Genomic DNA, 24,391 nt, shown 5'->3' with positions numbered 1-24,391 from the left:
ATGCAAATTTAAGGTGAAATGAGCCTTAAATCTACCCCCTAATCTTGGTAACATTGTACTTGGGGAGGTCTTACTTTCTGAAGCCCCTTCAAGGAGGCTCATTGGCCAAGGGGTACAGTTCTGATGTAGGGGAACCCATCTTAACATATCAGCCTTGTGCTTAACCCTGGGGGGACAAGAGGAGATGGACAGAACTGTCCCAGCAGATTTTCATTTGCAAAGAGCCCCAACCCTGCTATGTAGGAGGTAGAAGAGAAAACTTCCCCTTATTAATAGCTTGCCAATTCCATGCACAATTTGCTAATTACCCCAAAGACCTCAATCCATGAAGTGTTCTTACAAGTCTAGGCAATTCAGCTAATCTACTCTCAATTTTCCACAGGAATGAATTTTAATTTGTCACCAAATTTCTCAGGCAGCATCCTTATCTGAAATCCTCACTGCATCTCCACCAATGCCAGCCACCTTCTGGCTGTCAACAAAGCAAGGTCAAAGTGAAGTCATGTCATGCCCTTAGGTTTGGTTTCACCATAAGATCCCACAAAGGAGATAGAAAGTGGGAGAGAGAGAGAATCCAAAGTGCACACAGGGAAAGCATGAGGGGTCAGCAGAGCCAAAGCCAGGGCACCTCGAGACCTAGTTCTCAGTGGGAGGGGCATGACCAAGTTCTTGACATACCCCCTTCTCTGCAGATGCCCAGCACAGCTTCACATGCCAGGCTGCCCCCTACCCTACACCCCAGAATGTGGTGTGTCTCTAGTGAGTGAGATATCATGCCTTCCCTCTGTAGCCCAGGGTCAGTCATTTACCTCCCTGAGCCTCTGTGCCCTCTTATGTATAAACGGATAGTAGTAACGACCTCTGATAAGGCCTGTCTAACACTCCTGAGCAGCTTCTCTATGCCAAGCACGGTGTAAGTACTTCACATCTATGAACTCTCTTCCTCACAAGCATCTTACAAAGTAGTAGCAGATACTTTATTGTCCCCAGTTTTCAGATGAAGAAACAGACAGGACCTTTCCTACCTCACACAATGGTGGAGTCAGGATTTTGAGTCAGACAATTTGACTCTGTGCTCTTATCCACAATCCCAGGGGTCTCACACTTGAGCATGCATTAGCATCCCTGGAGGGTGTGTAGAAACGCACATCACTGGGCCCAACCCATGAGTTTTCTGACTCAGTAGATCTGGAGCGGAGTCCAATAATTGGCACTTCTCACAGATTGCCAGGTGGCCAACTGATGTTGCTGGCCCAAGGACCACACTTTGGAAACCACTGCACTACACTAACCGGCCTTCCTGGAATCAGTAATAAATGTGAAGTTCTTGACTCTGGGAGGGATAGTTATTAAAGTTCTTGAGCTACTCAGAAAGAGAGAAATGAACCCTCACCTTCTTGGACATGAAGCTATAGGAGCTGAGGCTGGTCTCCTGAATAGAGGTATCTGTGCTCGTTGGCAGTTTGGTGCCAGGAGACTTAACTCACACCTTCAAAAGAACTCCAGAAAAAATGCTTCCTGGCTGTGAGACCCCAGCCTCCAGATTTCAGTTAGACATGCTACTTTATCATCTGGCAGAGGATGAATTCCAATTCAAATTGTTTCTTAAAAACACACTTTGCACAGTGGGCAGTGGCCTGTGGCCCCCTGAGCTGGGCTAGAAAGATGTAAATCTACAGCCGTGCTACACAGCCCAGGATATGGCTTACAGAGACAGGCTCTGTGCCAGGCATGCCTGCAGCCACCAAGGGTCATGCGGGTGAGGACTGCACAGGGAACAGGTGGGCGATATTTAATTAGTGCTCCTGACTCAGGGGTTATGGGAATGGAGGTGATTTATGAGAAAGCCTTTGAGATTATGACCCACCTCTCTGTGCTCTCTCCTTGCCCCCTCTAATAAAGGAAGACAGGGATGAAGCGAGTAGATACATTTACAGAGCGGGTGTTTATTATGTCATTTGAAGATCACTGGAGCTCATAGATGTCAAACAGGTACGGATAGTACCAAAATCACATGCCTACTCTCACCTACCACCTCCCTATGCCCCTCCCCCCCACAAAGTTATGTGTAGATCTGGGTCAGTGAGGTCCCGTAGGATAATTGAAATCACTGAGGTCCCCTAGTATAATCGAAATTAAGTAAAGGACAGAAGTTACCCTTGGCCATGCCTTTGTGAAAAGAACAGAAACCAGTGAGGATTGAGGAATACAACACCAGGAATACTAGGGGCAGGAGGAGTGGGATTCTGGGCATAAGGTGAGAATCTACAATGTGTCAGTTAAAAGTGCAAGACTCTTAACAGCTAAGGTTTATTCTAAAAAGGCTTTTGTGAGTTAGCCTGGGAACCTCATTATCATTTCAAAAGTAATAATGGCTTTGGCCCCAGCTGAGTAAGGGCATGATTAGGTCCCTGGCAAGTGAAGCAAGGGACAAGCACCACCATGATGGAGTATTAGCAACAAACAGGTAGCATCCAGGGTTCTCCGCCACCAAGAAGGCTCAAAGGACACTTATGATCCATGTCACAGAGAGCTTTGCATTCACTGAGATGCCTTGCAGTTCATATAGAAGTTTCAGGGTCATTTTCAAAATTGAAATGAGATTTTGTATGGTCTAAGATATCAATAGGGCTGGGGGTTGGTGATGGGAGATGGGAATCACTGAAGCCGCAGAAAGGTTGTCAAAAGGGGAGGGGGTGACTGGATCACACACTGAAAGGTCATTCAAGTTGATCGATGTTGAATGGCAACTATGTTCATCACCAGGGAATCTCTTGAGACTAGCAATTTCCAAATGAGAACAAGGGCACAGGGGGCTGATAACAAATTCTCAGTCCCTCTCAGAGAGTACCAGCCCTGGTGGTGGGCAGGTGGGGGTTGAGGTGTCCTACAGATCCTGTTTAAGGCGGGGGGTGTGATGGACAAATTTGGGCAGTGGTGGATGGACCTCCATTATGCGCCTGGGAGAAAAGGAGAGCCCTCTGCCCTTTACCCCTACCCCTGCATCCCTCCTGGGCTGACCGTGTTATTGCAGGCCCTTCACGGGTTCCTGTGTTGCCAGGAGTCACAACGTGACACATGGTGTCCCTTCTCTTCCAGAAACTTCTTGTGATCTCCGGAGTGAGAGTGGACTCAGGTCATGTCCTAGTCACCTCTGTATCCAGCACCCAATACACTGCCTAACATGTGGCAGGTGCTCAATACCTATCTGGTAATTTAAATAAATTTGAGTTGAGAAAGTTTTGGGTATCATCATTTTACCTACTGAAGTCCATGACCTGAAACAGCACACTTTTAAAGAAATTAGTCCCTAGGTATTCAGTTGGAATCTTTCTCACTTATTCTTAACTGCTATCAATTGTAAGCTATTCTAATTTTACTTTTGTGAAGTTTAACACACTCCTTTTCAATGCCGTCTGCATCTTTCACACGATGTCACGGTCTTCCCCAGAGAACCAGCCGGGGAAAGCAGCATCCCATCAGAGTGTCAGTCACTGTGTGAAGAACCCACCCGAGACACAGCAATGAATGCAGCCCTGTCCTTGGTACAACAGAGGCAGTAAAAAGGTCAATGAAGGGCAGTGAGCAGCCCATCCTTCTGAAAGTAGAACCAGGGCTTCTGCCTTGCCAGGTTGTATCCAGCTGGGTAGAAAGGATGGTGGGACTTCCTTTGCCAAAACTGTGTCTTTTACCATTTCCTGTATACTGGGACTTTCTTCCAAGAGTTGTTTTACCATACTAAATCCACCTTCATTCCAAGATTCCTGTAGCCACTCATTCACCGGGGGGGGGGGGGGGGGGGGGGTAGGTCGGGGGGGAGTTTAATTAAGAAAAGAAAACAAAATTATGGACAGATAAGCCACTTTCAAGGTACTGATATGCTAAGCACATGCTATTTTGGTCTTTTAAAATATAGAAATTCTCTTCTCTTGCATTTCCTTTTCTGCCATTTAAATTCATATCTGCGTGTACATTAGGAACTACTGTAGCTCTGGAAATGGCTTTCTGGCACAGAATAGATGACAAGTTCTAGCTACAATCTTTATAAGCAGAACTCAACTTTGTACATAACTTCCACAGGGAAATAGGGTGATGGGAGCACAGAGAACAGCACTGCCCTTGTCCTAAGGGGTCAAAGAAGGCATCCCCAAGGGAGGTCTGTTAAACTGGAACCTGAGGAGTGAAAGCAATTATCAAAATTGGGAAAAGGAGATGTGAGTGGTGGAAATGGTCTTGTAGGTGGAGGGAATAAAATGGATAAATGTTCCAAAGCCACAGAGGAGGTGGTATGTTTGTGGGATGACAGGCTGTTCAACAAGGCTGGAGAACAGTGCTGGATGTGGGTGCCTGGAGGGGTAGGCGGGGGCTAGATCATGAAGGATCTTATATGGCCTAAGGGATCTGGATATTGTTCTGAATGCAATTGGTGGAAAGAAGGTTGAAGCAAGGGAAGTATATTTTATATAAATCACTCTGGCCACAAAATGGAAAATGGAGTCGAGTGTACTAAACTCAGTTCTGGGAGACTAGTTAGGAGCGGTTGCGATAATGTAGGCAAAGGCTGATGGTAGCCTGGGTGAAAGTGTGAAGTAGCAGTGGAGACAGACTGATTCAAGAAACAGGAAGAAGATAAGATCAATAGAAGATGGAAGGGGATTTGCTGTCAGTGGAGAAGGAGAGTACAGTCAAGGATGAGATTCCAAATTTCTGCTTTAGGCAACTGAGTGGCTTTGTATACCATTCACTGAAATAAGGGATACAAAGGAAGAAGAAATTGGGGGAGGGGAACAATATGAATTTGAATTGCCCATAGGCCATTGGATACAGGGATCTATAATTCAGCGGAGCGCTCTGGGCTGATGGTACAGATCTGGGAGTCATCCTTTATCCAGATGGCCATTAAAGCTGTGGGAGTGGAAGGTTTTACTGCATGAGAATGTAAGAGCGAGGAGAGAAGTGGGCCCCCATGGAACCCTGAGAAACAGCCAGACTTAAAAGATGTTCAGGCAAAGGGAGGCTCACAGAGGGATCAGGATAGAGCCACTGCAGAGAATGAGGAAAAGCCAGGAGTGTGCAGTGTCCATGGAACCAAAGGAAAACCTTTCAGGGGGAGATAGTAGCCCGAGGGCCCAGGGCTGCCAAGGAGAGCTAATACAAGGTAGAGGTTGAAAACTTCCCATGGGTTTAACTGCAGGGGGTTCATGGGTGCCCTTGGTAGGGGCAGTTGCAGCACAAAACACTGGCTGGATTGAGAAAGAGAAGCGTAACTTCAAAGTGGTGGAGAAAATAAGGAGGTAGCTGGATTTCTTCCTCCTTTTGGTGGTTGTTACCTTGTTGGTTTTTTTGTTTTTTGTTTTTTTTTTAAGCAGGAAAGACTTGAATATGTTTGAAAGATACTGAAACAGAATCCATGGAGAGAGAGAAAGGAGGGTCACTGAGAGAGTGGGTCCAGGAAGGCAGGGAATGCAGCCAGAGGGAGGAATAGCTTAGAATACACAGTGGGCCCAATTGTTTATGGACGATGAATGAAAGGATGATGGCATGAGCTCCTAGCAGAATTTTGGCTCACTGGCCAGCCTCCTCACAATCTCATCACTTAGTTCCCACAGCCTCTTGTGCAGACGGTGGAAGAGCCACGATTGGACTCATGAGACTTGCCATCACACGCTAGTGCGATAGCAGGCATGCTCATTTCTGATGAAGGGGATGGGCAGAGAGTGTCAGGGTCATCTGAGAAAGGAATGGGAAGAATCACAGGCCTTCTTCTCACCCAGAATCCCTCTGGGGCTACCAATGAGACAACATTCAAAGTCCTGATCATGGAAGGGAGGCCTATGCCCACCTCTCTGGCCAAACTGCCCACCAGCCAAAACCTACTGCCTATCCAGACCCTTTTTACCTGGTTTCTATACTCATGGATATTCTTATGCTGAGGAGCCCTCCAACCCCCAGCCTTTGAGCCCATCAGGCCCCAGCTCAGGTGTCATGCGTCTGGTGAGGGTAGCTGAGCCTGCAGAGTCAGGACCCTCCATATCTATCTCCTCAACAATTGTCCTTATTTCCATCACATTCAACCTTCAAGCCCATGAGCTCCTTGGACCGTATCCATCCGTATATCTCCAGCACCCAACACAGGGCCCACATGTAATAAATGTTTGTGGGAGGGAAGGCATGGCCAGGCCAGGGGAGACTAAAGCCGAAGGAAGGAATGTTCTGGGAGAGTTGAGGGTCAAGAAACTGGTGAGCTCTGGAAATTGGCTAAGAAAGCCTCAGCAGCAGAGAATATAAAGTGTGCCCAGCGGGGAGAGGCTGAGCTAGGATGATAGTGAGAGGCCATAGGTGGTCACTCTGGCATGGGAACCAGGGCAAGCTCTGGACATCCTAAAAAGTGGAAGGACCTGACAACTGACCAACTAGACAGACCATGGGATTGGGATGTCTGTACTTCAAGGTCAGGTCTTAGCCATAGTGACGGATCCCAGACTCCCAGCAACTACAGTAGTAGGATGGGGAGCAGAGGGTAGTAGTAGCAAAGCAGAACTCCACACATTCATCCACCCAACATGTGTCAGACTGCTACCTGGCCAGGAAGACAGGTCAGATAGTTCAGGGAGGACCCTCAGCATTTCCACTCAAGCTTGGTATATGCTCGGGCAGGTCACCAGCCTCTTCAGCTGCTGCTTCCCCAGCACTCACATGGGACAGACCCAACTAAACCAGGTGGACGTGGGGGTCATTCTTGGGCAATCTTCACTGCTGCAGGACACAGTCCTGAGTGTACACAGCAATCTTTACCTGTTCAGATGCTGTGCCATGTGTTGATTGAGCAGGTGGGCAGCTACATGTGAGCTGGGGACTAACTGCTCTCATCAGGAGCATGAGCAGGAAATAAAGACTTCAGAAAGTGTCCCACCTCAGCTCTACAAACAAAACATACTGCTTCCAAATCTGACCAGTTAGCCTTTCTTTTGCTGGATTGCTGTGGTTCCATATTAACTCTTTGAGTCCCTCCACCCTACCCCACCCCTGGCCCCATGTTGAAGCAATAGGCTTGATGAGAGCCGAGCTCTGCTCCCCCAGCACACAGTAGGAAAGGTCTGGACCCAGGACGCAGAGCATACAGATGTCTGGCATTCAAGCCTATGGGCTTTGGCAGGCAGATTGGGTTCCCACTGTCTGATCGCAGACATCTCGGGGATCTCTGACCACAGAAGCAGATAAGCTGATTAAGCCTCCCATACCAGGTTTCAGTCTAGGAGTGAGAGCTGGGAGTGTTCTGCATTTAGAATTTAAAGTGCATCTTTTTATCAGCTAATTAAAGGAGGTGCTCCTGGGGTGGGGGCCGGAATTATGGCCACTTGAGAAGTTCTCAAAAATAATAATCACAAATTCAATTATGTAATTGGTAATAGAAATTGCTACAATTTTGAGTGTTTGCTATGAGACAGGAACACTGAGTACTTACACAACTGGTATTATCATGCCCATTTGAAAATTAGATAACTAATAAGGCTCAGAGAAGTTCCAGCGGCTTGTTCTAGATCACACTGAAGATTCAGGATTTGAACCCAGGTTATTTGCCTGGAGCATGTTCTCTGAATCACAAACCATTGTGCCACCTGAGACATCTGGGAATTTTTATGGACCACCCCAGGCCTGGCACATAGCATAGGTGATTTGTTTATATGCTAAGACTTTGGGTCTGTAAAACAGGGGTGATGTTGCTATTCCACGAGGTTTTTGCAAGGGTGAAACGAGGAGCCACATATAAATCACTCGGTCTTGTTCCTGGTTTTTAGGGAGTGCTCAGTAAATAGTAGCTATCAGTTCGTTTATTTTACTTCTAGGGATTTGGGAATATGACCTAAAAATAGAAAGCAAATTAGTGCCTGAGGTTTGTTGTAAAAAGTCTTCTTGCTTTCTGATAAAGGTCAACCCTTAACCTCTGTGGATTTGGGTTGGGTTTTTTTTTTTTTTTTTTTTTTTGAACTTCAAAGTTGCATGTACCTGTCATCTTAATCATTTCTGCCCTTCACCTTGCATGTTTACAGAGATTGCAATTGAGCTTTGCCTTGCTCCTAGGTGCATTTCCAGGCCACCTGTCATATTGGACCAATGGTTGGATTCTGGAAGCTTCTTCAACATGTTGCATAGGCACTTGCTTGCTTTTTCTCAAAGGTCAGGGGCCTGTCCTCCTGATACTAAAGCAAGTATCTTCTTTGGATTAAAGCCCAATATCTGAGCCTGTCAGTCAGTAGGAGGAGTTTTCTTCAACTAATAACTTTTCAGAGATTTTTTTCTGTGACCAAAAAGCCATTTTTGGAGGTCAGCCTACTGGGTTTCCAAAAGAGTACCGAGTATTCCATCGGTAGGCAAGTGGGTTTTAGGACCTACGTGTCCAAATTCTTCAAAATCATAATAGTCATGCATTTATTTTAATGTACACTAGAGAAAAATATATCTATCACACAAAATGCATGCATTTCTTTCAGAGATATTATTAAGTTTCCTCTTGGAATAAATTTATTCAAGTAAATAGTGTCTTGGTTTTAAAAAAAATACAGCAATCAAATGATAGCACAATTAATATGTAGATATGGCCAAAAAAAAATCATGAAGGAGAGGATTGAAAAACAGAGGCTAGGAAACCCTTGAATCCTTCTCACTTCTCTTTGCATTTTCCGCCCCTCCTAGACACGTCCCACAATACCCACTGCCCTGTGGCTTGTCCTAGAGTTTTAGCCAAAGTAATGCCTGACCCACCTCCTCTCTCACCTGGTAAGCCTCCTGGCCTCACTTCAAACCTCAGCTCTCTTCAGGGGCATGCCGAGGTCCTCCCACGTGGGTCTGCTGCTGGTCCTCAAGGCCCTGAGCGCCCTCTGCCTCTCACTGTCATGGTGTCAGCTCTCTGTATTCTGATGCTCTGCTTATGTGTCTGTAATCCACTGTCCCAGACTGGGAGCTTCTCCAAGCCGGGAGCATGCTTTCCTCATGGCTGAATCTGCAGGCCTGGTGCTCAGCCGTCACACAGTAAATCTGTTAAGTAAATGAACTGATAATTGAATCCACGTACTTTTGCCATCAGTCGCCTCCAACCAGGAAAACAAAGGACCAAAAAAACCCGTATTGATTACAATGATTCTTCTTGAACTTCCCTCGCCCCAGGCTCAAGGTTGGGCCACTTCTACTACAACTCTTTAAAATCATGTTTACACCACCTGCTCACTTGGTTGTATTTGTGCTTTCACTCAAGGAAAATGCAGCAGCTGAGCAAGGCACCTGGTGGCGGGTGTCCCTGCAGAACAGAGCAGATGGCACCAGGACTTGCATCCACTTTGCCCATTGGGGGAAGGGCTACTTTGCTTATTGGTGGCCTCTTGTCTTACAATCTGATATTTTCCAAACGCAAAGGGCCTACTGCAACTTTGAAAGATATTCTCTCTGACGTCCAATTTAACAATTAACAATTTTTTTATTGTTTTTTTTTTCCCACCATGGGGTTCATCTCCTGCTGGGATGTTTCACAGAGAGGGCAGTTTGCCAAGCATTAACTTGTCTGGCCCAGGGGGCATAACTGTACAGCTGATTTCATCGGAGTGAACATCATTCCTTTGGTCTTATTTGCAAACTGTCACATGGTGCTGGGATTCAGTTAACTGTTTGTGGTTCTGAGTCCTGTGATTAGCCAGAGAGAGAAAAATAAAAGGCCGTAGCATCTTTTCTAGACTCTAATGCAAAGGATCTAATCCAGGGGATGCTAAAACTTCTCTGTGAAGGACCAGAGAGTAAATATTTTAGAGTTCTGGGCCATAGGGTGTCGGTCACAACTTTTGCACTCTGCAGTCATAGATGGTATTTAGATGAATGGATGTGGCTGCGTTCCAATAAAATTTTATTTACAAAAACAGGTGGCAGGCTGCATATGGTACATTGGCCTTAGTTGCCAAGCCTGGTCCAACTAGTGATTAAAACCTCCTGCTTTTGAGTCAGGTCAACGTGGACACAACTTGCCTAAGGAAAACTAGAGAGACACTGGCTGGAGTCAGGGAGGTTGTGGCAAAGTACAGGAACCCAAAATATTTGTAGAAGCCTTACCAACTAAATGCCAATCCTGAGATTGATCAGCTTTGTGAGGCAGTCCCTACCAGTGGTGTCTTATGAGCATTCTTGAAAGCTGTTCCATGAGAATCAGATTGTTACTATAACCCTGTTTGTTACTACCCGCATTATGGAGAGGGAGAAACAAAGCAAGTTCCTCAGAATATAACTGTGAAGTAGAAAGGAAATGACTCACAGTCAGTGTTAAAATGGTTGTGGTCCCGAACTAAAGCACCAGGAAGGAGAACAGTCAGCCACCATGGACTCTGTCTCCTTGGCTGATTAGGGAGAGTGATGACTTTCTCCAGGGAACTGATGGAGTCACAGGGAAGGAGATACATGCAAGCAGTGACTCAGGAGAAAGTGGAGGCAACAAAAAACTCAAGGAGAATCTCTAAGGGGTCACAAATATCTATTTGCCCAACCTTCATTCATTCACAGATCTCTACTGAATCCTATAAATGCCAGGCACAGTCCTTGCTCTAAAGGCACCCACCGTCTAACATGGGAGGGAAAGATAAAATGAGGTGTGATGTGCTGCCATGGAGGCAGGAGTCCTGAGAGGAGGCTGAAGAGGCCAGTGTGAGGGGTCGATCGTGGGTGAGGCATCTGGCAGAAATCGAGGTGGGCATTTCCAGACGGCCCCTCACTGTGCACAATCCTCATGGAGAGAGGCTGGCTTGAGAAGCGTGGCCCGTGGCTCCCAGCACCTTCCCTCACGGGGCACCTCTGTGGCCGGCCTGGATGAAGTGACCCTGCTGACTCCGATGCTGCCTGCCCTCCTAGTCCCGGCCCTCAGAGCCATCAGCCCACCTCTGTGGCCTCTGGGCCCTAGAGCTGCCCTGAGAGCTTGGTAAGATTTACTGCACGTCACATACTATGAGGAAGTCGTCCCTTCTCCAGCCCGAGATGAGCAGCAAGCAGAATGGGCTGCCTCGCACGTGTAATTAGAAGTAAGAGCAGTGAGGGAAAATTGGTTAAGTAAACCCAAAATGACTTTTTATCATGAAGGAATAAATCTCAGGGAAAAGGAGCTAAGTGAAGCCAGAGCGCACCGCCCTGTTTCCCTCTGCCACCCGTCAGGAGGCATCACAAGGTCACCCGGCCAACAAAGGGCTTTGCCTGCCCCAAACCAGAAAGTTGGTGACCCCACTGCCCAGGGTGAGGGTGGAAGGGAACCTGGAGGGTCTCTGTGTGCTTTGCTGCATTTCTATAGTTTCTGCTACTTGCTTCTGTGGTTCTAGCCCAGCCATTGCGTTACCTCGGCCCTGCCCTCTGGCAGGATCTGCGCTCCTAGGCCAGGACGGCATTTCCACATGGTCTCCTCCAGGCATATTTTCTGTAACTGCCTGCTGATCAGCAGCCCCTCTCAGGGCGTTTATCACCCCTTACGCACCTCTCACTGTCTGTCCCCTGTGCTCATGAAATGCTTCTCAGTTGTCAGCTCCATTTCTATATTTCTATGGCAACCGCAACCCCCAGCCTCTTTGCCTTTTCTCCCCCTACCCCCACCCCTTCCTTTTGCAAGTAGGATTTGCAGGGAAGCTGCTGACAGACTGGTCTTCTAGCAATTTCCCTCATAAAACAAACAGCTGAGGAGAGGGGGTGTGTTGGTGGGGCCAGCTCAAGGACTCCCCAAGGGGATAGAGGAGAGTGGTGCACTTACAAAGTCCTGGGGCGCAGCGTTGACAGCCAGCGGTGTGAAGTCAAGTTGGCCTCAGCCTGGGGCACCGAGCAAGGTGTGGAAGGCTCCCTCCAGACGTGCAGGGATGGTGGGCCAAGTGCTAGCACAACCGCTGGCCATCACAGCGGCCTTGGGGGAGGTGTCCCTCCCTGGCTGCTGTGACATAGACCAGAGGGAGCGACGACACAAACTGCAGCCCACAGGGGAAATTATCCCAAATATCCTCATTACCGAGGCAAGTGCCTCTGAACCCGTCAACGCTTAACTGCCGGAAGTGCCCTCTCTCTGGAAGACAGGGCCATTTCACTGACTCTAATGGCAGTTTCCATCCATCCCAGGCCGCTGCGAGTCACAGGTTCCTCTGGGTGCTGGAGGCTCTGGGCAGGTGTCAGGGATAGGGCAGGTGTAAGGAAATGAAGGCCACCAGGAGGGCACATTGTCAGGGGCTGAGGCAAGACAGCAGCTTACGTTGCAGCCAGGAAGCATGCCAGAGCTCAGGGAGGAGAGTAAATATTAATGGCTTTATTACATGCCTTTTTTATAAATAAAAGAAATATGTTTTTGGCTGCTAATGACCTTCAAATTAGCAGCTCTTTCAGAAAGCGCTTATGTATTTTTAATTCCAAACGTAGCAGAGTGTCAGTTGCAACAGCAATGAAAGCAGCAGGGCAGCTGGGTAGTTTTAAATAAGAGGAAACCCAGATCATTATTTTTGAAACTGTCAGCTTTTACGCTTTTTAATGGATTCACTTTCTCTCATCTCTCCCCCCACTTCTGTGGTCTTTGAAGTTTCCCAGGCATTCTCTGTGGGAGAGAGAAGCAGAGGCACAAGGCCTGCCATATGGACCTGGGCTTTAGTCCCCACCTTGGCTCTCAGGGTGTCACAGTCACTGGCAGGGATGCTTTAGGCCAAGGGTTTGCAAAGAGCATTCAAGAGCCTCAGAGAGAAGAGAATCGCAGGACACTGGGTAATGGGACTTGGGGCTTCCTTGTCCACCCTGCTCCTGATTTTAAGTTACAGAAAGAGAAATCAGAAATGTTGTGGCAGCAGAGAGATGGGGAGATTAGCGAGGATGTAGAGGAGACACAAGACAATGAGAGGACATAGACGGGCAGAGGTGGATAGAGAAACACAGGGAGAAGTGGAGATGTCGGGAGCAAACAAGCAGTACAGCAGTGCTTCCCAAGGTATGGACCCCAGACCAGCAGCAGCAGCAGCACCTGGGAACTTGTTAGAAATGCGGCTTCTGGGATCCCTGGGTGGCTCAGTGGTTGAATGTCTGCCTTCTTGCCCAGGGTGTGATCCTGGACTCCCAGGATCGAGTCCCGCATCAGGCTCCCTGCATGGAGCCTGCTTCTCCCTCTGCCTGTGTCTCTGCCCCTGTCTCTGTATGCCTCTCATGAATAAATAAATAAAATCTTAAAGAAGGAAAGAAACACGGCTTCCCAGGCCTCAGCCCAAAGTGCTGAATCAGAAGGTCTAAGGGATGGGCCCCACTGTCATGTGCCCCCTCTGAGGGATTCTGAGGCTCACCAAGGCTTCAGGAGCACTGATCTAGAGCACAGGAAGGAAAAGGAGAGCATAGTAAAGGGAACAAGAGGAGGAAGAAGAGATGGTGGCAAAGGAGGAGGCACACAAGAGACAAGAAATGTGGAAGTGAGTCTGCGGGACCCCGGGCCTCCACGTCTCCACTCACACACTCCGCGTTGTTCTCCAGTAATCAGCCAATAGGCTGCTGCTACACCAGCCTCATAGACACCAGCACCCAGCCTTTACCAGTGACTTTCTGTGTGGAGCTGACCCCCAAGTCACCAGGATCCACATCTGTATCAGACTTCTTCCGACCTCAAGGGAGAATGCAGTGTCATGTTGCTGGTCTGAAACATGAGGATGGTGCTCCTCCTCTGTTCGGATGGGCTCCTGAGCAGCCCTTTCCAATGGGCACCCCATTTTTACTTCAGCTATCAGAACAATCAGCCTCCAGGCTGAATTTTAGATAAAAGTTGAGCTTTTTTTTTTTTACAAATTGTCAGGCTGATGGACAAAAAGCAAGGATATTTCCCATTCAATCATGAAGTTCTTGGTGCCTAAGGCATAATTGCCTTTATATTTAAAGTTGACAAACACATGCCAATTTGTCTTCAACCCAGCCAATAGATTTTATCAAATGTCTGCTCCATGCAGAGGTAACTCATCCTGGCTGATCCTCTCACCCCCACCACCCATTCACCCAGGGGCCTTTGATCTCCCAAGCAGTGACTGAGGATAAAGACTCCTTCTGGAAGACCCCTAACCCCATCCAGGCCTTGGTGTTTGCCTTCTCCAAAGACTGACTTTCTCAAGCGGCTGTTCTGGCACCATGAAAACATCTTAGATAGGCTCCCAGGACTATTCTGATTTTAACGGTAAATATAACTATTCGTTTAACAAATGTTTATTTAGTAGGGACTCTAAGCCACCTGGAAACAAGCATTATTTCCAAATGCTTAGAATTCATCAGTAAACAATTCACAGATCTGGGTCTTCTACAGGAGCTAGCAAGAGGAGACAATAAACATAAACAAATTATCTAACATCTTTGAATGTGAAAGTGCTATGGCCGAAAGAAAATTGGAGAGCAGGAGAAGAGTAGTTTGCAATTTTAGTTAGGGCAATCAGGACAGAACATATTGACAAGGTGGGATTTGAGAAAATATTTGAAGGAGGTAAGGAAGTGAGCCAGGATAGAAGAGTCTTTGCAAGCAAACACCACTGGGGCTATGCCCAGGTAAGTTCTAAAAACAATCTGGTATATTCAAATAAAGGCAAGTAGATTTTCCATCTGCTATCTAAGTCTCACTATGCCCTAACACATCAGATATTTTTATTAGCATTTCACTGATGTAAAAACTGAGGCTTAGAAAGGCTTCCTGATTTGGTTAAGGCTGTTCAGATAGTGGGTTGCAGAGCTGCAACTCAAGTCCTTATTCAGCTGATCCTAAAACACACATTGTTTTCTAAAACCTACCTACCTCCAATGTGTCAAGATGGATGTTGGAGTACTCATAACACATAGGACACAGAACTCAGCCATGCAAAGGGAGACACCACAGCCAGGAAGCACCAACTTCATAGCAAGGTCATCCCCAACAACTATGACCCAACTTTCAGAAAGGATGGATGCCTCTCAGTCAGGGGGAATAGTCTCACACTAGAAAGGGTAAAACTCATGGCCAAGAGAAAATGCAAGTCTTAAATAGTAACAAAATAGTCAAAGAGAAGGCCAGACATTCTAAGTGATTTCCAATCTTCCAGCCCAGATGACTGATATTACAAGATTGTAATAGAAGGTGTCTGATGGCAAAGAGTTGAGGCAGTCTGGGTGCCCACTGCTGAGAAAACTGATAGTCAAAATGTGGTAGACACACCATGGAGTGCTTGTGTTTCAGTTAAGACATGATTAGATTTTCACATTGCAACCTGCATGGATTTTAAGATCAGAGGGCTGAGTGGACAAAACCAGAACTAGGAAGGATGTATAATATGATAATATCTGTTTCACAAGAACATGTGTCTACCAATGTGTCTACTTTGGTAGACAACTAGACAACTAGAATGGTTGCCAGTGGTTGGAAATAGTGGGGAGAATCTACCCATTTCTCATTTATTTCATTTGTAACTTCGTACATGTCTATATATACCTGTTTCTGGACATCTGAGATGCTTCATTAGTCTGCCAACTCTTATTCCAGGACAGCACTATCTTAATTATTGCAGCCTCATTGCACACTTTAATGTTGTGTAACTTGAGTCATCCATCCTTATTCACTTTCATAATTCTTGTAACTGTTTTCACCTACATATTTTCTAGTTGAATTTTGAGATGATTTTGTAAATTTCCAAAACAGTGGTATTTTTATTAGGATAGCTTTAAGTATTAAATGTATATGGGAGAGTGGCAATCTTTATTAGATACATCTTCTATTTTCAAATATGGCATTTCTATGTATTTCAGCAGTTAATCTTTTAACCTCAGCAAAGTTTTGTACTTTTTTTTACAGATGTTATATATTTCCTTCTAAAAGTTCCTATAATTTTATTTTGCTGTAGTCAAGAGAACCTTCTTCTTCATTATACTTTCTAATTTTTAACGTATATCTTATAATCATCCAACATGTTAAACATTAATCTTTTTAAATATTTATTCAATGGAATTGATTGTTTCATTTCTTTCTTTATTCAGGCACATAATAATATAGTCTACAATGAAAAAATGGTATTTCAAGTTGCCAATGTTTTTTATTTAATTTGTTTTCCTGCCTTATTGCATTGTCTGGGACTTCTAGAAAAATATTAACTAGTATTATTAGCACACATATTTATTTTTTTGCTTATTTAATGGAAAAGTCACTATTGTTTCATATTCAAGTGTGATATTGGTTGCTGCTCTGTACAGATATTCAAATAAGGGAGTTTCTACCTTTGTTGTACTAAGAATTATTATTTAAAATGAATACCTTATTTTTCAAGTGCATTTTAGCACCTATAGAGGAGATGATATATTGAACCAGACATGAATTCTTGAAATAAACTTTACTTTATCACGGAATGTTTTGTTTCTAATTTACTGGTGGATCTGACATATCACAATTTTACTTGGGGCTCTTGCTTCTGTATTAATAAATATAACTAGTGTGTAGTTTTCTTTTTTGTGTATTTGCAATAGCCTTTTCAACATTTTATAATCAATGGCCCTGATTATTTATTTATTTTTATTTTTTTTAATTTTTTATTTATGATAGTCACACAGAGAGAGAGAGAGAGAGAGAGGCAGAGACATAGGCAGAGGGAGGAGCAGGCTCCATGCACCGGGAGCCCGACATGGGATTCGATCCCGGGTCTCCAGGAGCGCGCCCTGGGCCAAAGGCAGGCGCCAAACCCCTGCGCCACCCAGGGATCCCGGCCCTGATTATTTAATAATCACATTTACTAAGGTACAATATAGCAAAAAAATTATCCAAATAATTAGTCAGCAGCTTGATAAATTTTCATAAAGCAATTTCACCCATAACCACCACCAAGGTCCAGAAATCAGAAAACCACTAGCATCAAGCTCTTTCTTAGTCACTAAGCCCCAGTTTGTAAAAGTAAATAGGAAACTACTCTCCTGAGTTCTAAGCTATAAATTGTTTTGCATTCTTTTGAACTTTATATAAAAGGAATAATATAGAATTTTATTATTTAGTAGCTGGTTTGTTTTACTCAACTCATATTTGTGAAACTCATTCATGCTCTTGTCATTTTAATTCATTCATTTTAATAGCTATATAATATTACTTTGTATGAATATAACCACATTTTGTTTTATGTTTTTGTTATATGTTAGGGCCATTTCCAGTTTTTTATTATTATAATTTTATAATGAATATTCTCACATGTCATTGGTGTACATTTCCTTCAGTATATACATTTATGCATTTCTGTTAATATATACATAGAAGTGAAATTGCTGGGCCAAAAGATATCTGTGTGTACTGCTTTAACAGGTACTTTCAAATAGTTTTTTAAAGTGGTGGAATGGAAGATGTATTGTCTCTATACTTGTCACTTTTATATGTAAATCCAAGATGCTGCTTGGCCAACCTGATTGAGTACTTGAATATGCTATTTCTATTTGACAAGTTGGCTTACTGAGGACTTCTAAACTTGTTAATCATTGTCCGAGTCACAAGGACTTTATGAATCAGTCGCTTTCTTTCCAAAAGAGCAAGCTAATAGATTCTTTTCAAAAGGGGTGTATTTGAGCATTGTGAATAGATCCACATAGTCTCAAGAAGCTTTTTTTGTTGTTGTTAAAGATTTTATTTATTTATTCATGAGAGACACAGAGACACAGACAGAGGAAGAAGCAGGTTCCATGCAGGGAGCCCAACGTGGGACTTGATCCCAGGTCTTCAGGATCACACCCTGGACTGAAAGTGGCGCTAAACCACTGAGCCACCCAGAAGCTTGACACGAAGAGCAGGGTTTGAATTTTATCAGAGTTGTGAGTCACCTTACTGGCAGAGGTGTGATTACACCATGCAACCATTGAGACCCAGACTTCTGACTTGCTAAGCAACAAGGTATCATTTATGCAGTAAAGGCTTTGGACATCAGGGAGTAGAGACAGTTATGCTGAAACCTAACTCATTCACTGGTGGCAAGTCACAGCACAGTTTAGGCACCTGTGGGGATATACTAAAAGTTACTCGAGGTCTTCCCTTCTGATCAAAAGACTCTCTTCTGGACTTTATGACCATTCAAAATACATGCATATAAAATATTAGTATCAATTATACTTTCAACAATAAAAGCCACAATAGTACATTTAATTGGCCCAAAGGGTCCCACTCACAAAATCATGTTAACTTCCTTTCCCTACTCTGAACCTTATCCAAACCTCATAAGCTAAATCCAGGCAATGGGTATGTTGGTGAATTGGGCATCTGTGCCCAACAGAACCATACAAATTTGAATGTCTCCCCTCCCAGATGTTCCCTAGTGTACTCAAATAGATGCATACTGTCTTCAGTACTCCTGGGGGCAAGAGGAGATCTTGGCTGCATGCCTAATCATCTCTTTCCTTAAAGTAGCTGAGGAAGAGGGGAATAAATGAATCAAGAGGACTGGACAGAAAGAGGCTCCACACCAGTAAGCAAAGCATATCCACTTTCCATTTTGAGCAGTGCAGAAGCTACTCTCAGCTCAACCAATGGAACTCCCACCGTTTTCAGCCTACCCACTACTTTACAGAATGGTGAAGTTCTCATATCTGATGCCCTGTGTTTCATCCTTGGGAACTCTTGACTCAACCAGCTATAGCCTCAGTGACTTCCAGCTGGGGCCATGCAGTCTATGCCCCCTGGCCAGCCTGGCCCTAGCTCACACAGTGGTGACAGCTTCTTTGAGGAGTCCATATTAGTCTGAGGCATCATTTCTTGTTACTAAAATAACATCTCCTAAGTTCTCATTTGATTTCCATGTAAGAGCTAGGGATATTTTCCAGTGAGGCAGGCCTGAAAGTGAGCATTTATCTAAATTTCTTTGGGTCAGTTTCTCATTCTGCAGTGGGTCACTTCCATCATTATTATAAACCCAATTCAGTGCAGTGAGACCCTAAGTACTAGTTAATGACTCATTTATGTTTTCCCGGGGGAGTCTGTCCCTTTTTTGGGAAAATTCTCCTAAAGCAGCCAGAACCCACTGCAAAAAAACTGAATCTTTTACTGTCATATCCAAACAGTTCCACAGTTGACATGATGGACTGTAGGAGGGACTGAGCCATAAGATGATCCAGCTACTCCCATTCTTCCTTAACAAAGCATTATTATGCAGGGTGCCTGGGTAGCTCAGTCGGTTAAGTGTCTGACTCTTGGCTTCACCTCAGGTTGTGATCTTGGAGTCGTGATCTCAGGGCTGTGGAATAGAGCCCTGGGTGGGGCTCCACACTCAGTGTAGAGTTTGCTTGTCTCACTCCCTCCCGTTCTGCTCCTCCCCCTCTGCGCTCCCCCCTACCGTATCTCTCCCCCCTCTCCCCATGCCTGCATGAGTTCACATGCTCCCTCCTCTCTCTCATAAATAGATAGATAGATAGATAGATAGATAGATAGATAGATAGATAGATCCCTTTAAAAAAACAGAAACAAAGCATTATGTATCCTGCCCCATTCATCTCTCAAGTGAACCAGCCAAAGATGTATAGACTCTCTCTGTACATAGTGATCACAAATCTCCCTCCTTTCAGCCTCCTGTCCCCAGGAAAAATCTTAGCATTAGTCATTACAATAGAACAAACTTGAAGCTGACCACTAGATGGGCAAAGAAGTCCCCCCACTAGAGGGAAGTCACGTCATCCAAGGTCCAGTCCACGCAACTGTTTTTAAATCTGTTCCCTAGTACTTGCCCTACAATGCCTCTCCAATTCCTTCTCATTAACAGGCAACAAAGTGGAGGAAAATTTATTGCCTGGTTGAACATATATTGTGGTCAATATGTTTGCTAAAAGTGTCAAAACTGTGGAGGGTCAAATATTTTATCCTACTTGCAGACTAACAAGTCCTGTCACTGTCCCATGGGTACTGTCCTACCAGAAGGGGTAGCCAGAGTACCATAACATTTGGACCAATTTCTAAGCCCCAATTCCCACAGGGTGACATGACGTGGGCCAGATGGACCGTCATTACAGTGCTTGGCACTGCAAAAGAGGGACCCTAAAGTTACTCAACAGTAAGTTTGTCTTTTGCTCCAGAGAAAGACATTACCTTTATTATACTGGACAGTAAGCATGCCTGCACTTTACTCCAAAGAGTGACACTATCTTTCTGTCTACCAAGGCTATTCACTATTCAAACATTCCTGAAAAAATAGTCCAGAACAAAGGACAATCGTCTCCTCATAAGACATGCAAGAACTCCATGGAAAAATGTCTCTCAACAAGTATAATTTACATAAGGTTCACCCTTTTGAGCTGTACATTCCCATGAGTTTTGAAAATCAGTCATATAATCACTACTATAGCAATATAGAATTTTTTTAATCAACTCCCAAAGTCCCATGTAATCCTTAAACCACTGATTAGACTTTAGTCTCTATAATTTTGCCTTTTCCAAAGTGTTATATAAATGAACTGATCAAAAACATTCCCATTTGTGTCTGGCTTCTTTGACTTAGCACAATGCTTTTGACATTAATCCATGGCGTTACATGTATTGACAATTCATTTATTTTTATTGTTGAATAGTATTCCATTGTATGTATATATGATTTCCTTATCCATTTACCAGTTGATGGGTATTTAGATTATTTATGAGTTTTTTGGTGTTACAAATAAACATACTGTAAACATCCATGTACAGGTCTTTGTAGGAACATATGTTTTTATGTCTTCTGAGTAGTTTGGAGTAGATTCTTGGGAGTAAGTTCATGTTTAACTTTACAAAAACAAAAACAAAAAACGAAACAAAACCTGACCATTGTTTTTCCTAAGTGATTGTACCATTTTTCATTCCTAGTAGCAGGGGATTAAAATGTCACTTCCTATCCTCACACTTGATATGATATGGACTTGTTTTTGTTTTTAATTCTGGTCATTGTAATAGGTGTCCAGTGATATCCCATCAGTTTTCATTGCATTTCTCTGATGGTTAATAATGTCAAGCATCTTTTCATGTGCTTACTTATCATTTCAAATGTCTCATTTGATGAATTATCTATGCAAGTCATAGCTTTTTTTTAAAAGATTTTATTTATTTATTCATGAGAGATACACAGAGAGAGAGTCAGAGATGCAGGCAGAGGGAGAAGCAGGCTCCATGCAGAGAGCCCAAGGCGGGACTCAATCCTGGGTCTCCAGGATCACACCCTGGGCTGACGGTGGCGCTAAACCACTGAGCCACCGGGGCTGCCCAAGTCATAGCTTTTAAATGAGTTGTTTTTTTCTTAATGAGTTTTTTGAGAATTCTTTACATATTCTAGGTACACTTATTTTTTAAATCACTTTTTATCCCAGACATTTTCTTCCACTTCATGGCTTATCTTTTTATTTTCTTAACATTCAAGGAGCCTAAGTTTTAAATTTTAATTAAATTCAATTTATCTTCTTTTAAATTTTATGGTTTGTGCTTTCATGTCCTAATAAATTCTCTCCTAACTAGAAGTAAACCTGGGGGGTTCAGTCAGTTGAGTGCCTGACTTTTGATTTCGGCTCAGATCATGATCTCAGTGTCATAAGATGGAGCCCTCAGTGGGGAGTCTGCTTGAGTTTTTCTCCCTCTACCCTTCCCCCTGCTCTCTCTCTCTAAAAATAAATAAATAAAAGTCTTTAAAAATTCTCTTTAATGTTTTCCAGTTTTACATTCTATATTTAGGCTTATAATCCCTTTTGAGTTATTTCTGTATATGATACAAGGTACAGGTTGAGAATTTTTTGGAGGGGATTATTTGGTTGCTATTTGATTTTTTGTTTCTTTGCATGTGCACATTCAACTGTTCCATCAATACTTGCTGAAAAGAATAGATCTTTTATCTATTAAATTACATTAGGACCTTCATTTAAAATCAATTGAACATATATGTTTGAATCTATCTCTGCTTTCTCTATTCTGTTCCATTTACCTGTATGTCTTATCTCTCATGATTATTAGACTATCTTAATTATTGTAGCTTTATAGTAAGTGTTAAAACGAGGTAGTAGGTGTCCTTTTGTCCTTCTAAAATTGTTTTGGCTATTACATTTCTTTGCTTTGCCATATAGATTTTAGAGTCAGCTTTCTGATTTCTACAAAAAGGCCATCTGGTGTTCTAATGGAGTTGCATTGAATTTATAGATTTATAGGTATAACTCTCTATTTATTTAGTTTGTCTTTGAGAGCTTCATTAATGTTTTATAGAATACATTGTAGAATACAATGTTTTATACAATTTGTATAGAATACAAATATTGGAATATATTTTGTTAATATTTTTCATTTATGATGCTATTGTAAGTGGATCTTTTAAATTTATATTTCCTCATGGTCATCTCTAGTACACAGAAATATAATTAATTTTTTTATATTTACCTTGCTAAATTCACATATTAATCCTAGGAAATGGTTTTATAAACAAAAACAAAGTAAAACAAAACAAAAACAAAAAATCCTCTAGGACTTCTACATAGAGGCTCATGTAATCTGCAAATACAGAGTTTTATTTCTTCCTTTTTGATCTGGATATCTTTTCTTTTTTCTCCCTTCCTACTTTTCTTTTCTCTTTTCTTTTCTTTCTTTTTCTTTTTCCTTATTGCCCTGGCCAGACCCAGAGACACTCCAGAAAATATGATGAGATGAAAATAGACATCTTTGCCTTATTCCTGATCTTAGGAGAGAAGCATTCACTCTTTCACAATAAGTATGGTATCAGCCATAGGGTGTTTTTTTTTTTCTCTATGCCTTTTATTAGATTGATGGAGTTCACTTCTTTTAGCAGTTTTGATGAGAGGTGTTTTTGTTTGTTTGAAATCAGGAATGGATATTGAATTTTGTCAAATGTTTTTTCTGCATCTGTTGAGGTGATCACGTTTTTCTTCTTTTTTAGGTTGTAATATAGCAAATTGTACCGATTGATACTCTAATGTTACACTACCCAAACATTCCTGATATAAATCCAGTTTGGTTGTGAAGTATTATCCTTTGTAATATATTCAGGTGACTGAAGTTTTGTTAAGAATTTTTTCAACTGTGTTCATGAGGGATATAAATCTACTATTTGCTTTTCTTGCATTCTTTTTTGTCTGGTTTTGGTATTAATGTAATGTTGACCACATAGAATTAGAAAGTGTGACTTCCTCTTAAATTTTCAAAAAAGTCTGCACTGAGTTGGTATTTTCTTTCTTAGATGTTTGTTAGAAAACCCCACTGATGTGAACCAGGCTGGGATTCTTTGTGGGAAGTATTTTAACTACAGACTCAATTTCTTAAATAATATAGAGCTATTCAAGTTATCTACTTCCTGTAAAACTTTGCCAGTTTGAGTATTTCAAGAAAATTTAGCATTTAATCTAAGTCTTAAAAAATTTATTGGGAAAAAAAATTTATTGGAATGAGGAACGCCTGGGTGGCTCAGCAGTTGAGCGGCTGACTTCGTTCCGCTCAAGTGTAATCCCAGAGTCCTGGGATCAAGTCCTAAATTGGGCTCCTTGCATGGAGCTTGCTTCTCCTGTCTCTGCCTTTCTCTCTGCCTCTTTCTGTGTCTCTCATGAATAAGTAAACAAAATCTTTTAAAAAAAATTATTGGAATGAAATTCTGTTTTCTTAAAACTTTTTGATAGCCTTAGAATATGGCTGCATATTTCATACCTGATATTGATAATTAGTGTCTTCTCTTTTTCATAATCTAGTTAAACGTCCATCTATTTTTTCAACCTTCTCAAAAAAAAAATAGCTTTTGTTTCCATTAATTTTATCTGTTTTTCTGTTTCCTTTTTCATTGATTTCCTCCTTGACCTTTATTGTTTTCTTTCTACTACTTATTTGAATTTAATTTCATCTTCTTTGATTTCTAGAGATGAAAGCTGAGATCATTGATTTGGGATCTTTCCTTCTTTTTTTTCTAGGTGTTTAGTACTATAAATTTCCCTCCTAACTACTGCTTTACCTACAATCTCAAATTTTGATATGAGTGTTTTATATATTTTTAGTTCTAAATATTTTCTAATTTCCCTTCTCACTTTTTTCTCTTTGACACATGAGTTTTTTAAAAAATGTGGTATTTACTTCCAAATATTTGGGAATTTTTAAGATATTGTTCTTTTATTGATTTCTAGTATAATTCCATTTAGGTCAAAGAACAAACCTTTTATCATTTCAATCTGTTTAAGTTTATTTATTTTTATTTATTTTTATAAATTTATTTTTTATTGGTGTTCAGTTTGCCAACATATAGAATAACACTCAGTGCTCATCCCGTCAAGTGCCCACCTCAGTTTAAATTTATTGATACTTATTTTGTGGCCCATGATATGATTGGCAAATATTCCATTCACACTTGAAAAAAAAAGTATTACATTGCTACTGGGAGAGTGTTCTAAAAATGTCAAATAGGCCAAGTTG

At 42.7% G+C, this 24,391-nt stretch overlaps 1 long non-coding RNA gene across 1 annotated transcript in view; it reads right to left on the bottom strand.

Moving 5' to 3' along the window:
- The window catches only part of LOC140613985 (uncharacterized), an 80,346-nt gene that overhangs the window by 2,024 nt on the left and 53,931 nt on the right, over window positions 1-24,391 (bottom strand). The window lies entirely within an intron of this gene.

This window comes from Canis lupus, chromosome 22 (genome assembly GCF_048164855.1).
Source record: "Canis lupus baileyi chromosome 22, mCanLup2.hap1, whole genome shotgun sequence".
Taxonomy (NCBI): domain Eukaryota; kingdom Metazoa; phylum Chordata; class Mammalia; order Carnivora; family Canidae; genus Canis; species Canis lupus.
This window is presented reverse-complemented; position numbering and strand designations above follow the sequence as displayed.